We start from the raw sequence: 15,059 nt of genomic DNA, 5'->3' as shown, positions 1-15,059 counted from the left end.
GAGGGAGGGAGGGAGGGAGGGAGGGAGGGAGGAAGGGAAGGGAAGGAGGGAGGAAGGGAGAAAGGGAGAAAGGGAGAAAGGGAGAAAGGGAGAAAGGGAGAAAGGGAGAAAGGGAGAAAGGGAGAAAGGGAGAAAGGGAGGCAAGGAGTCTATTTCTATTCCAAGAACCACTTTTTTTCTCAGCTGACCAAAATTTACAAAACCTGCTACTAATTTTAGAAAACTGAGCTGAAACTTTTGAGAAACTTCTGTGAGGTTTACTATTGTCCCACAGGTTTGCAGAACTAAGCCAATGGCTGGGTTGTTAAGGCAATGACACAACTCTACTTTCAGGCTCTGTTCCAGTACAGCTTTTGGTTGACTTTATGCTCCATTCATGCCAGAGGACTCCTGTTACATCCCATAATACCTCTTGAAGGTCAACCCCAAGGCCAAATGCCTGCTAAGCCCCTGCTGTACCACTGAGCCACACTCCCAACCTCTGTTGTCATCCTTTATGGAATTATTCTTAATGTGACAGGTGCGCCCTTAGTACAAATACACCAAGAATAACAGCCTGCAAAATAAAGACACAGAGCCCTTGTCCAAAAGCTGTGAAGAATGCTGATGCAGTTGCAGCCCCTTAAAACCCAAACCCAGGGTCCTGCTGAATGAGAGCCCCATGTAACAGTGCATGCTGGATATGGGGAAAGATACCCTAATGCCCCATAGGCCAGCTACTTTCCCAATCCTGGAACCATCTTCCCTACCACCTCTGTGCAGAGATGGGCAGCCCCAAACACCTAGAAGTCACTGCTTCTATTTTCAAACAACAAATGAATGCATGTCTTCCAAGATCACTCTGGAAGGAAACTAAGGACTTTTGCTTTTGGTTCTGTTTCTACTTATCAGATACAGTAACAACATATTTATTCTTTGAGAAGCTCATATATGCAAACAGTGTATGACTCTCTTTTCTTTTTAAAATTTCTTCTGCTCCTAGATTCCGGACCTAACTCCTTCTTGATGCTCTTGTAAGATAGAACGCCAGTCTTCTGGGTGAACATGGGACCAGGCCTGGGGCAGCTTGTGGGTCTTCCATGGATGCTTTTTCATTTGTGTATCCCCATCTGTCAGATACCATGAACTGATACAGGTGAAACAGCGGGCTCTGCTGAGACAAGACAGACAGGATTCAAACAGTAGTTTCGTATTTTACCTATGAGCATCTCTGCCCCTGGCATTTACCAGTGAGTCAGGGGAAGTCCTGGGTAAGCACCTTAACTTCTAGTGTGTCACACCTTCCTGAAGAAGGTGGCCCCCAAAAGAAAAGGCTAGAGGGCTGTCTCTAAGGTGAATGCTGCCATCTAGAGAGGCAGTTTGAACAAAACAAATCTATAGCTAAGGAGGGGTATGAGAGTGTGAAGGTTCTCCAAGGAGGCACCATCCCTCACGGGGAACCATCATTTCAATGAAGGTGGCATCGAGGATCCCCTGGCATGGCAGGAAAGTTTATTTCATAATAATTATAGAGAATGGGACCCTCCGAGATCATTTAAAGATTTTAATTAGGGAACAAATGATGATTTCCTTGAGGTTTTTATAAACTAACTGCTTCCCACCTGATTGTTTTACCTATCTGGGGAGTAAACGAGATACAGCTTTGCTTGTAAGTTCTCTTGAAAGTCATAAGAAAGCTGAGTCATCTGTGGGTGTCCGTCCTCTGACCTCCTTGGCAAAACAATACAAAGCATCCAGCTTTCCCGAGTGACTCTAAATGAGAATGAATGGCAAGGCACAAGAGAAACACAAAGATCTGCTGAAGGTCCTTCAAACTGCAAGGCAAAACCAGGCTGCCTCCCCCCAGATTACACACACAGCCATTTAAGCAACCGGGATGTGAAATGAATATCTACTTGCTGAGATGAAAATTGCCAATCTACATATCTCCCGAATAACCCCAGGGACTGGGATTGTCTAAATCCCCAAATTCTTATTTAAGAGAGATTCTAAAGCATTTCAGTTTCAAGCAGTACAAACTAAAGGACACACAGATCCCTACTTGAGCTACTCAGAACATATTTCTCCAGCAGTTATGAACTTTACTATTATATCATGATTCCAAATGATTCAGAACAATAGACGTGTATGCTATATACATTTTGCTATATGTATACATATAAGTATATTATCCTTGTATTATAAAATTCACAAAACAGTACACAAATTGAGATCTGTCATTTTAATTTTGTCCAATGGCTCATGTCTGCTTTGCAATGATAATTTTGAATGAGGCCATAAGCATGCAGAAAATTCTTATCTGCTACCCTCCAGATTTGGTTGTAAGTGGTGGGGAAGTAGCAGTGAACAAATCATACACCCCATAGTAAGTGAGTCTCAATGTAAGGATGATTGCCCAGGGCTCCTGGTTACAGGTGGGATAGCGCATATCACAATGTCTTGACTCCTATATAGCAATACCCCTTCTTGCCACAATGAAAAAATTTGAAGAAATGACTTGATGGCCAATGCTTCTGAAGCTATGAAAGATGAGAATATTAATGTGGGCCTTAGAATCTCTGTTTTAATTTACTGAAAGCACTTAAATGCTTCATAGACACCATCACGAGTCCTTAGGGATGGCCAAGATGAGATGATATTTCACACCCATTGGAAAGGGTGTGATGGAAGGAAAAGGGGGGAAGGGAACTGAAGGAAAGAATAACGAATGAGCTTATAAAGAGGTGAAAAGTTGACCTTGTGTAGTGCTAGAAGGGATATAAAGTGATGAGGCCACCATGGAAAACAGCTTGATACCATCTCCTTGAAAAGTTATATACAGAGGATTATAATTTTGATATAACGATTGCACTTGAGTATGTACCTAAACAAAACCAAAGAAGACACTGAACATAAATCTTTGACTCAACAAAACACTTAGAACAATAGCTCAAGGTGAAAACAGCTCAAATGTCCATCAACAAAAGAAAGACAGAAATGAGACACACACATGTAATGGGGTATTAGTCTCAGAAATGGTGGCATTCTGATGCTCACCACAACAGGGTAAAGCTTCAAAACTCCATGCCAGATGAAATAAGTTGGCATGAAATTGTTAATTATTGTACGATCCTGCCTACATACGGCACTGGGAATAGATGATCCTGCCTACATACAGCACTGGGAATAGATGATCCTGCCTACATACAGCACTGGGAATAGACTCGCTGAATTGGAAAGCTGAATAAAAGTTTAGAGTCTGAGGATCAGAGGGAGTGAAAAAGTGACTGACTGTTCAGTAGTTATAGAGTTTCTATACCAGGTAATGCAAAGGTTTACCTAGAGGCAGAGGTTATGAAGCAATATGAATATACTTAATAGCACTCAATAGTTTACTGGAAATTGTACAGTTCATGTTATGTGTAGTTACAGTGCTTGTCTAGCATGTGTGAGCCATAGGCCCAATAACTATCACACAGACACAAATGTAGATACACACATACACACACACACACACATACACACACTTTTACAGGTCTTTTTGACTGCAGCAGTGGCTCAGTGGGCAAATCACTTGCCATGCAAGTGTGAGGACTTGTGTTAAGATCTCCAGAATCCATGGAAAGATGAACGTGTTTGTTCATCTGTAACTCCAGCCCTCCCACAGCGAGATGAGAGGCAACGGAAACCCCAGAAGTTCACAGATCAGGTAGACTGGCTTACCCAGTAGCAAACAGCACTGAGACATTTCTCAAACAAGGAGGAATGTGAACATGGATAGGCAAGTTTGTCCTCTGGCCTCCGGCATGCACACACCATGGCATAAACATTTACACACACACAAGCATGCACCACAGAAAGATGAAAAACATCTTTCCAAGACATAATACAGAACTCTGAGTTCTAGAAAGTGCAGAGAAGGGAGAAACCAGGATAAGGAAGACAATGAGGTGCCCACATATGCGTGCTAAGTAAGTACACCCAGGTGTCTTCCTACTGCACTATTTAAGAAAGTGTACCCTCCAAATATGCATCATAGAATCAATTTCTTTACTAAAATTTGTCACTCATGGAAATCAGAAACACACACATATACATACACATGCATTTTTGGCAGTATAAACAACTAGATCAAATAGTGTCTGAGGTTACGCTTTATATTTGGATAATGTTCTTCAAGCTATTTATTTGAAAACTGTTTGAGTTTATTCTCCTTAAAACTCACTGTATTGAAGATCCATGTGAATTAAGAATTTCTAAGTGAGACATACATAGATCTAATCTACATGGGAAGTAGAAAAAGACAAGATCTCCTGAATAAATTGGGAGCATGGGGACCTTGAGGAAGGGTTGAAGGGGAAGGGAGAGGCAGGGAGGAGAGCAGAGAAAAATGTAGAGCTCAATAAAATTTAATTAAAAAAAGAAAAATAATAATAAATAAATTAAAAAGGATTTCTTTTCTGAAAGTAACTTTGTATTATACAAAATATAAAGATGTGAGACAAAAAGCATTAATGTCTCTATAAAACTAACCCTAGTACATAAATTATGAAATATTCCTGTCAGAGACTTTAAAAACTGTTGATCCACATGAGTCTCAAAACAAATCTGTTTCTGGGGCTGGAAATCTGGCTGTTTGTAAATCTCACTGCTTGGTTCCTAGCACTGATATGGTGGCTCAGGACTTTTGCAACTGCAGTTCCGTACGACCTGACCTCCCTCTTCTGTCCTCCTTCAATTCTGTACACACATGGTGCACAGACATGCATGTAGAAAAACATCCATACATAAAAAATAGAAATAGTGTTTTTTGAAATCTCTTTATATGCAGTACTTCTATACATATTGACTTAAATCCAGACTAGAAAGCCTAAATTAAATTGTCCTGAGGAAAAAAAATTGAATTTCAGTTCATCTGAGAAGGACTCTGCAGTTGCTCATATATTTAAATTCACCAGGATTAATATTATATCATTATATGATATGTACTTATTTTTAACTCAACTGAGAATGAAAGGAAATAATGAGAACTGATTGATTTTCTGAGTCTGTAAGTACATATGCAGCCTCTGTGGTTTGTGCGGGTGTCTGTCTTAATCTTCAATTCGCACTTTAAAAAGCACTAAGGGAGAACGATGCTACAGTTTAGACACTCGTGAGTACAGAAGCAGAAATGGTATTGGAATGGTAACTCCTGGCTCAGACCCTGGCTGTGCCATTCACAGCATGACTCTGGACACAGCCCTTTCCTTTTCTTGCCCTAGTTTCTCATCTGTAAAATGAGAATAACAACATGCTGCCGTCATGCCGTACGTCTAAAGCAACAATGAAGAACTCACAGCTGTGACACAGAGTAAGTAGTTCGTGTTAGTGTCACTTTCCCATTGGAAGATGGGACATTACGTATGGAAACCGTTTGCCAGCCAGAGTTACACATGTGGTAAGGCTTAGGGTCATATTCTCATTTTCTGCTAAATGCTGATGTCTAGAGAAGAGGCATTGCATCATTGGGAAGCAGGAGTTTGTAAAATGACATCAACTGCATTTGTTAGAAAGATTTAAATAGATTAATCTTATCGCTTGTACTTAGCATTATGGTAACAAACTTGTATTGGGGAAAAGAGAATTTTCAAGATGAAATGTTTCTTCATTCAGACAAACAAAGGCAGTCATTCATAGAGTTAAGGGATTATTTTTTCTTTTGTAACTTTCTTTGTAATGACTTGACCACCTTACCCAGAAGCCAAATGAATGGGAAATAACAGGAAACAGATGGGCATCTGGCTTATTCTGCAAAATGTTCATTGCTTCCATGAGAATGAAATCAGGACCAATCTCCTCAGGTGGAAGACATTTGGGTCTGATGTTGGAAAGATCTGATGCCTCTATAGACTTTATGGAATCTAGCCTAAGCCAAATTTATTTAAAGGTTTTTATATTTACTCCATCCCGAACCATGTGAGACATAGGGTAGAAGTTTCCAGGAAGGCAGCGAGGACTCGGTCACTGACAGAGTGTTTCAGGGCTCTCCAGGGCAAAGCCCGTGTAGCCTTCCCCAAGACTGGTGTGATGTGATTGATCATAGTTTGGTTGTGTTTGCTTTAGGGCTGAGTGTGGTGTTTGTTTCCTATCTGTCATGATTTTGCTCCCCTTCCAATTGATAAACTCTGCATTCTCCTAATCATATAAGCTACAAAAAATTAACCAGGTTAACTTTTATGGGCTTGCTTTCTTGAACTACAAACATCAGATGAGGGCAGCCTGACTCCCTATACCATCCAGCCCTGATTAGAATCTACAGAACGTTTGTTCTCCAGTCATTGTTTAGAGACCAGAGGAGGAAATATCCCTCTCCTGCTGCAATGAGTGAGTTATTGCATTGCTCAGTCAGGGCTAACAATGTCCGCTTCACATTTTAACTCTGTTAAGGTGATTTTTGTAGCCATCAAAAATTTAAAAACCTTCTGATCAGTTTGAGTAAGTTTCGGTTTTCTTTTTTGACCCCTCCCTCACCATCCTTTTCAATTTTATCAAAGTTCCTTTTAAGGAAAAAATGTTGCTATACTCAAATTCTTTCAGGAGTCTGGATTGGTGGTTGTATAATGAGAAGAAAGCGACTACAATATCTCAACTCTAAAAATCATCTCAAATAAGATAGAAAACAAAACAAGGAAACTAACGCCAGGCTGTAACAAAGGAAGTGCTGATAGAATAAGCCAGCCTTGGGCCAAATGGTGTAGATGAACAAGCCACATCCCTGGGATATGGTGATTGCCCAAATGGCCCCATCAGGACCAACCCCAGAACATGTTAGCTCATTTATTTGTGGGCTTAGCTTAGGAAAACTTTACCCTTGCAAAGAACAATCACATTTTGGGTTATTATTTTTTAAAAGTGATGGAGTTTCTTCCAATTGATACATTTTACCAGAAACTCAAGTTGTGTCATTGTTCTGACTTTGGTGTGTGTGTGTGTGTGTGTGTAAAGTGCATCATTTTGCACCCCCATGATATATGTCATTGCTGCAAAATATTTCAAGTTTTAAAAAGCAGAATTATATAATAGTTGAACAACGTTAATATGTATCTGCCTAGCCAAGTAGACATAAATTAATCAATTTTGGGGGATAGTTGTTCAAACTGAAGGAAAACTGTCAAAATCCACCTTGATCAACAAATGTCATATAGTCACAACCAGGTCCTGAGAATGTCTCATAAATACACTGTAACATCAGAAACAAAATAAAAGTGGCAACACGAAAGACTCGGGTTTGGGGAAAACCTTTTTATTGAGACAATTTCCCAGAACGTTCGCCAGTTTAACTAAGTTGAAAAGCCACCTGGCTACTTCTATATCCTTCTTAAATCATTAGTACATTCCTTTGGTGAACTTCCTGCCATGAACTATAAATGAAGCCTGTCAAAATGCACTGGCAGGCAAAGCACATGTGTATTTGAGTGCCTTCCATCCAAGCTTGTTAAGACAGACCATCAAATACACCGACCATCACACGAGGCCAAGACCAGACGCATTTGGCTACATTCCAGTTCTTCTCTTTCTGCCTTCATAGAGTCTCTCTGAGCACAGCAAACAGTCAGCATGCGATATTACCCAATAACCATTTATTGGCATCCTTCCATGCACCAAGTGTGCCAACATGAAATGCAGGCATTTAAGGTATCAAAATGTCCTCATGAAATTCATACTAAAGCAAATGGAGACAGTGCGCTTTTATTTTCTTCGGATATATCTGGCACTAAGTGTGCAAAAGAAAATATGTCAGGAAGAAAATCTATGAATATATAGGTTATTAATACAGGCGTCGCAAATTTTTCTAGCCCTAGAAGTAGGAGAGACGTTCAGGTTGATGGTAAGACAATTCCAGGCTTTTTTTTCTCACCCCCTTATCAAATGAAGCACTTAAAATTATGCAGAAAACACATGCAGAGTATTGGTCTACAGGCTGCCAGGTAGAAAAGGCCTTTACCGGTAGAGGAGCGATTACTGATGCAGCCTTCCCTGTAGAACACTATACTATACATCACTACAGAACACTTCTGCACTAGGATGCAGCTTCCCAGGGGGAGATGGATGGCTGCACCAGCAACTGACTCTAGCCACTGACACAGACTGACTGATGGAAACTTCTCACAGCCCTAAGACTTTAAGCCTTGATACAAGGGTTTACATCAGGCCCTTCACAGAAGAGGAGCCACTTAATCCTAGAATCACGCTAGACTTCCTACTGACAAACTGGGTATTTTCCTTGTGGTCTATTAATTCCCAAAGAACAATAAAACAATACTTTTATATCTCGGTGTTCATGTTTGTTTTTCTTTTTTTCATGTATAATTGTGTATCTGTAAAGACGGGTGCTTAATATTGGTGACAGATGGAACCCCAATTTTTTCTCTGGACGGCACCTCCTTCTTATGAAGAGCTACTGCTTGCTTAGGTCTCTGGCAATAATTTCTACCACTTCATTCTGAAGTGACACGCAGGTTTCATAACATAAAAAGAGAAAGAGAAAAGGGAAGTGCCAAGGGACTCTGTGCCTAGCTTCCCAAACAGGGATGCAAAGGTTGTGTAATTTAAATGGAAGGTGAACTAGAGCTCACATTTGCCCACATGCTTCTTATTAAATTACTGAAAGGTTTTCGTATTTCTCTGCAGTTTGAAATTCTCAAATCCAACGTATATTTTCTATGTTTTCATACTAAATGCGGAAAAAAAAAGAAGAAGAAGGAAAAAAATTCCCAAAAGATTGCATACCAAAGACCAGAGCCTCCTGTTCCTGGAGATTGATGTATGTTTATGAGGAAAGTCAGCATGCAGTTTTCAAAGCCTGCAGGTTCACTGTGAGTTAAAGCATGTGGCCTCCATACAAATCATTCCATCTTTTCAAAATCACTCATCAGAGCTCCCGGCTGCCCTCTTCCCTGAGCCTTGCTGTGATGCTCTGCCCCATCAGGCTCAGGTCTATGTCTGTGGAGTCCATGAGAGGAGGGAGGGTCACCGGGCATCGCATTGTAACCCCATTCCTGCTCACCCCAAACACTGTTCTGTTTGTCGATTGTTTCTTTTGTTTTTGAATCAAACAATTATTAAATAAGACAGAAAACTTTCCTGAAGAATCACATATTTTTTTTTGATTTGTGTGTGAAGGTGTGTAGTATGTATATAGATCAATGCATTTGTGTGTGTGTGTGTGTGTGTGTGTGTGTGTGTGTGTCTGTGCCAAAGCTTGTGAAAGCCAAAGTCCACATTGTCTTCTTCAGCCCTCTGCTGTTTTGGTTTTTTGAGATATGATCTCTCTCTGAGCCTGAAGCTCACAGATTCTACTAGACTGCTCTGCCAACAAGCTCCCAGTGATCCTCCTGCCTCTGCATCCCCAGCACTGGGATAACTGTCACATGCCACCACACTCAAGGCTTGAACCCAAGACCTTTCACTGAGCTGTCTAACAGGAGCGCCAGCATTCTGTGTCATTGGGTTGCAAGACTGCAGAACACGGTTTGTTTCATAACAACGCAGATATGTTTGAAAGTGTGAGTTCATTCAACACAGCAGGAGTAAATTACAAGAGCATCCTCTCTCAACAGTTGTTAGCATCCTGCTCATGACCACGGAAAATGTCTGTGAAACAGCAAAGGTGTGTTCTGATTTGTCACCTGTTTTTTTTTTTGTTTGTTTGTTTGTTTGCTTGCTTGCTTGTTTGTTTTGCTTGGTTTTCATTTTTCCCGGGTTTTTTGTTTCGTTTGGTTTGGTTTGGTTTGGTTTGGTTTGGTTTGGTTTGGTTTGGTTTGGTTTGGTTTTACACAATTGCTCAGCATCCAATAAACTGAGAATTCCATACTAACACCAGAAAATGACTCCTGGCCTTAACTTAGGTAGAGGAATTGTTTCGTTTTACGCCTCTGTGTAAGTTTGTTTCTTTCCTCCTCATGTTCCACTTGCCTTGGGATATGCCAGAGGGGCTCAGACTCACCTAAAACCTCAGATAGCAGGTGTTAGCTGGTGAGCACAGGTTGGCTTTGACTGGGGACATAGTGAGGTTTTCTGGGTCCTAAGAGCTGGGACTGCACTGTCGGCAGATTACCAGCGACTTGAAACCCTGAGCTGCTGGGGTACCCTGGTGGTGCAGGCAGCCAAGAGGCCAGTGCCACAGCAGCAAAAGCCATCCTGGACTATAGCACAAATGACACACAGCTCCTGCATACTAACTAGCACCTTCCAGGGGAGCTTGCATTCAGCATTATGAGATGTCACTCCGAGCAAAGAAGAGCTCACACTCAGAACAGATAGGGCAGAAATCAGAGGACTCTAATGTGAGTCAGCTGGAATGCTCTGCCTTGTGCAGAGATGTCTTAAATGCCAGAATCCTCTGTTCTGTCCTCCTTGGGCTACAGTGTCTCCATAAATGATAGATAAAGAGAAGGTATCCCCATGATAGGTTCTGTTAGGTTTTCCAGGACATAACAGAGACCATATCCCACACTGTGTTTGTCCTTTTGTGACTCAGCATGTCCTACCAAAAACCACTGGAGCGCCATCTCCATTTATGATCCTGGTTAAGTCTGGAACAGAAAGGTGAGGTTCAACGAAGTGCATTTGCCATGGGAAAGGAACTTAAAACAAAAGCATGTCACTCTAAGCAAATGGGGGGATGTGTCTTCTACCTAGGCAAGAAAGGTCACCAGTTCAATTCCATTTCTGATGGTAGCACCTACCCACACAAGAGAGGTAGACTCCAAACAGCCGAGCAACGCAGGTGGCAAGGAAACCTGAAAGGATTTCAGGTGGTAATGAGCACAGCCGAAGGCCAGCGGGCAAAAGAGCGAGATTCTAGCAGCTACAGTCTCCTACTTTCAAGTGGATGAGGGTCGGGCAGTTATCGCCTGGTGATGGCGGTGGTGGCGCACGCCTTTATCCCAGCACTCGGGGAGGCAGAGGCAGGCGGATCTCTGTGAGTTTGAGGCCAGGCTAGGCCTAGTTCCAGGACAGCCAGAGCTGTTACACAGAGAAACTCTGTCTTGAAAAACAAAAACAAACAAAAAAAAAAGGGGGGGGCAGTTATTACTGGCTGAATCTGCACTGCAAGTAGATGCCCCCATGGGACATAGGCACAGCACATTACATCCTAAGATGCTGTGTTCTCAAAACTACAGCAGGTAAGCCTGCAATGCACGCACAGTGCGTGCACGTGCTCCCAGACAAAGCTGGATTTTATTATGTAGATGGAAATGACTGAAGATTTCAAACTGGGGGGGGGAGCTACTCTGAAAACAGGAATATAATATTATACGTTAAAATGTAATATATCTCTATGTGTAGCTATATCTAGACCCGTGCACCTATGTGTGTAACACAAAAACAATTAGAGTCCCGTTGAGTAGTTCACTTGAGAGCTGTGTAGGATAAAGGATTTAAGAAGTATTTAAACGTGTCATCCTTAATCCCATATTTTCTTTTGTACTAATTCCTGCAAAGTATCAGAGGCCCTGCTCTTAGCTCCAGGAAGCTAAATAGTCCCCAGAGTGCAATTCTCAGGCAACATTTTATCAAACAGTGATTCAACAGAGGCTTACTCCCCAGATGATGAGGTCACAAAACACATGTCAGCCCAATCACCACCGACAACCTAGGCCTGAACTAGGAGAGCATCCCCGAAAGCATGGAGCAGGATGGAGAAGTTGGAGGCTGTTGAAGCAAATTTGCAAGAGATGGAGAGAGAGTAGTGGCAAAGGAGACCCAAAACACTTGTCCCCGGCAGGATATTCTGCCAATCCAAATGGGAAGTGATGAATTCTAATAGCAGGACCAGCTTGTCCTAGACATAGCAATTAATACTGGCCAGAGAGGCATTATTGGCAGGTGGGAAGCAGTAGGACCAGTCATCTACTTACAAGTTTACTGATAGAGAACTGGGAGAGGATCAAGAGGTTTTTCCTCTGGCCATCACCTTTCCTGTGCACAAACCATGATTGATTGCTACAGCATTACAGTGAGCCAGACCTACAGTGTGCAGTGCTGAGCTTTCTGTCCAAAGCTTCTTGTTCTGGGACCTGTCCTCAGAGTAACTTCTCTTTGTGTGAGTGTGTGGTGGGGGATGGGAGGGATGTGAAAATGGCAGGAGCCTGCCTCCCTGTGTGCTCTACAGTGTGCGTGGGTAGGCTTGGCTTGGGAAACCTTCTTTGATGTGCTCAGTAAGTCCTGTGGAGGCACTGATTAGAACACTACCTCTCCCCTCAGCTAATGTAGCACCTAATTCTTTCAATCTGACTGACTGGCATGTGAGCTTGGTACCACAAACCACAGTTAAGTTAGGTTAACTGGAAATGGCACACCCAGCAGAGGTCCAAAGGCTGCACTTAACCACCATTCTTCTAGAAACTTCCTGAAGACTTCCTTCATCCAGAGTCGTTTACTCCGAGAGGCAGTTGGAAGCCTACTAAGAAAAGCTGTATCTACTGAGAACTCAAGAACAATGGCAATGGGTTTTTGATCCTACTGCACGTACTGGCTTTGGGGGAGCCTAGGCAGTTTGGATGCTCACCTTACTAAACCTGGATGGAGGTAGGCGGTCCTTGGACTTCCCACAGGTCAGGGAACCCTGATGGCTCTTCGAGCTGATGAGGGAGGGGGACTTGATCGGGGGAGGGGGAGGGAAATGGGAGGCAGTGGCGGGGAGGAGGCAGAAATCCTTAATAAATAAATAAAGTAAAAAAAATAAAAAGAAAAGCTGTATCACCTGGGCAAGCTCCTTTACACTTCTCTGAGCCTTCATTCCCTCATGCATAAGATGATGAGAATGTCAACAATCCCTAGTTCACGCTATTGTTATGAAGATTAAGAGGTGTGTGTGTGTACATGTTATACTCGTGTACTCCAGTACCTGACATGTTACTCAGTAAGCTATGTAAAGATCAATTCTTTTTACTCTTGCCAAATACCAGTTTCCTTACACTCCCCTCTTAATCGGAGGAAACATGAAGCAAGTACATCGCTTATCATAAAAAAGCGCAAAGAAGACAGGGTTTGACCATGCCATTAAGGGGAGGGGAAATGGAACGTTGCTCTGAGATGAGTCTTTCTGTCTGAGCATTAAGAGAAAAGGGCGAAAATTCGATGTCTTTGCAAAGTCCTGTGGACAATGCTTTCCTTCATAGATGTGAAATTTTTCAGTCTCTATGGAAATTCTTGTAACAAGCAGCCCGAGCTAAGAGTCATAAAGACGTGGCCATACCAGTGAAGATGGCAAAGGTTTGGGCAAGGGTGGAGAATGAGAGGATCATGGGTAATTTCAGTCCTTGGTGTGATGCCATATAAAGGGAAGATGGCCCTGGTTGTCATTGTCTAGTTTACTCCTTCATTGTAATACTACATTTCTCTGATGGGTGTGAATTAGCTGGCGACTTACAGAATCTGTTTATACTCATAGGCATCCAGTGTATATCAAAACCTTCAGAAAGTAAAGCAAATGCAGAACATTTCTGGGAAAGGCATCAGAGGAAGGTACCCTTCCAAGGGTGCTGAAAGGGACTGGGCAGGCTGAGAAGAGGGATAACATCAGGACCAAACAGCCTGGGTCACAGTTATTTTTCTGTTCCCATCAAACCTATCCTGTGCATTGGCCTTGGTCACTAGAGACCAAAAAGTATCATCCATTGTGTTTGTTGGGGTTCTATTTTTTCCTCCAGAGTCATTAGCATATCTGAACCATTCTTTGAGAAAGGATTGCAAACAATATTATTAAAAATGAGTGACATTTACAGATAGATGCGTGTGTATGTTTAAAGGAAAGTTGTGTGGACTAGAGACTGCCTTCGTATGCTTCATTTACAAAAATAGCAATATGGCCTTGCTTTGTTAACCAACCTCCCCGATCACTTACCCAATAGAAACTGAAAACACAGTGGCTTATTGCTAAGAAAGAATTGGCTATAGGCAAAAAAATAAATTTTAGTAAATTTACAGGTTAAATATATGTTCATATGTTAGTCTCACTCACAGTAAGTGAACCTATCACTACCTGGTAGTTGTGATTTATATACTTAAATAAATACAAATTAGCAATTGGAATATACCATTCCTGTTTGAAATAAACCTGACATAAATACAAATTAGTAATTGGAATATACCATTCCTGTTTGAAATAAACCTGACATTTTCTTAATGATATCTATATGTACTCAATTATAAAATTTAGTTTTAAATTGTCATTCATAGTCAAATAAGCATAATAGTTAAACTTTCACCTGTCTAGAAAAAAAAATCCACTATTGTTTATACTCAGGGCACTCAGTTTTAATATTACTAATCATCACATATTCTAGAATATCAGCTTCTGGACTTCATTTTCAGAACATTATAAACATTGTTATCAAATATCTGAAATTAGGCCTATACTTCTAAGTCACTATTTCTCCACTGTTGTAAGATGGGACCCTGTGGGTGAGGGCCAGGCGGGAGAGAGCTTTGAGGTGGGTCTCAGGGCAGTGGGTCCAAACTGGTGTGGGTGAGAGAATACTTCATGCAGACAGAGCTTGAGTGTAGAGTTTGTTTGAGATAAAGGGAAGGAGAAGAAAAGAGAGAATGGAGGAGAGGGAGACAGAGCAAAGGAAAGAGACAGGAAAAGTCAGGCCTCCCCCTTCAGAGGAACAACTGGAGAGAAACACAAGGGAGTGGGGTGGAGCTTGTGTCTTAAAGGGACCTTTGCACCTTTGCACCTGCTTACAGAGTAGAACCCTGGGCTGGCCCGGGTACTGCCTGGATACATCCTGCAAGATGACAAGGCAGGCCAGAATAATGTCTGAATCCTAACATCCACTGCATTTAAAAAACATATTTTGGAGTGGGCAGTCTAGGTGCACAACTTTAATTCCAGCACTTGGGAGGGAGAAGCAGGTGGATCTCTGTGAGTTCAAGGTCAGCCTGCTCTACTGAGCAGTTCCAGAACAGTTAGGGCTACACAGAGAAACCCTGTCTTAGAAGAAGAAGAAGAAGAAGAAGAAGAAGAAGAAGAAGAAGAAGAAGAAGAAGAAGAAGAAGAAGAAGAAGAAGAAGAAGAAGAAGAAGAA

Source organism: Microtus ochrogaster, chromosome 21, assembly GCF_000317375.1.
Source record: "Microtus ochrogaster isolate Prairie Vole_2 chromosome 21, MicOch1.0, whole genome shotgun sequence".
NCBI classification, from domain to species: Eukaryota; Metazoa; Chordata; class Mammalia; order Rodentia; family Cricetidae; genus Microtus; species Microtus ochrogaster.
Note: the sequence above shows the minus strand (reverse complement) of the source record.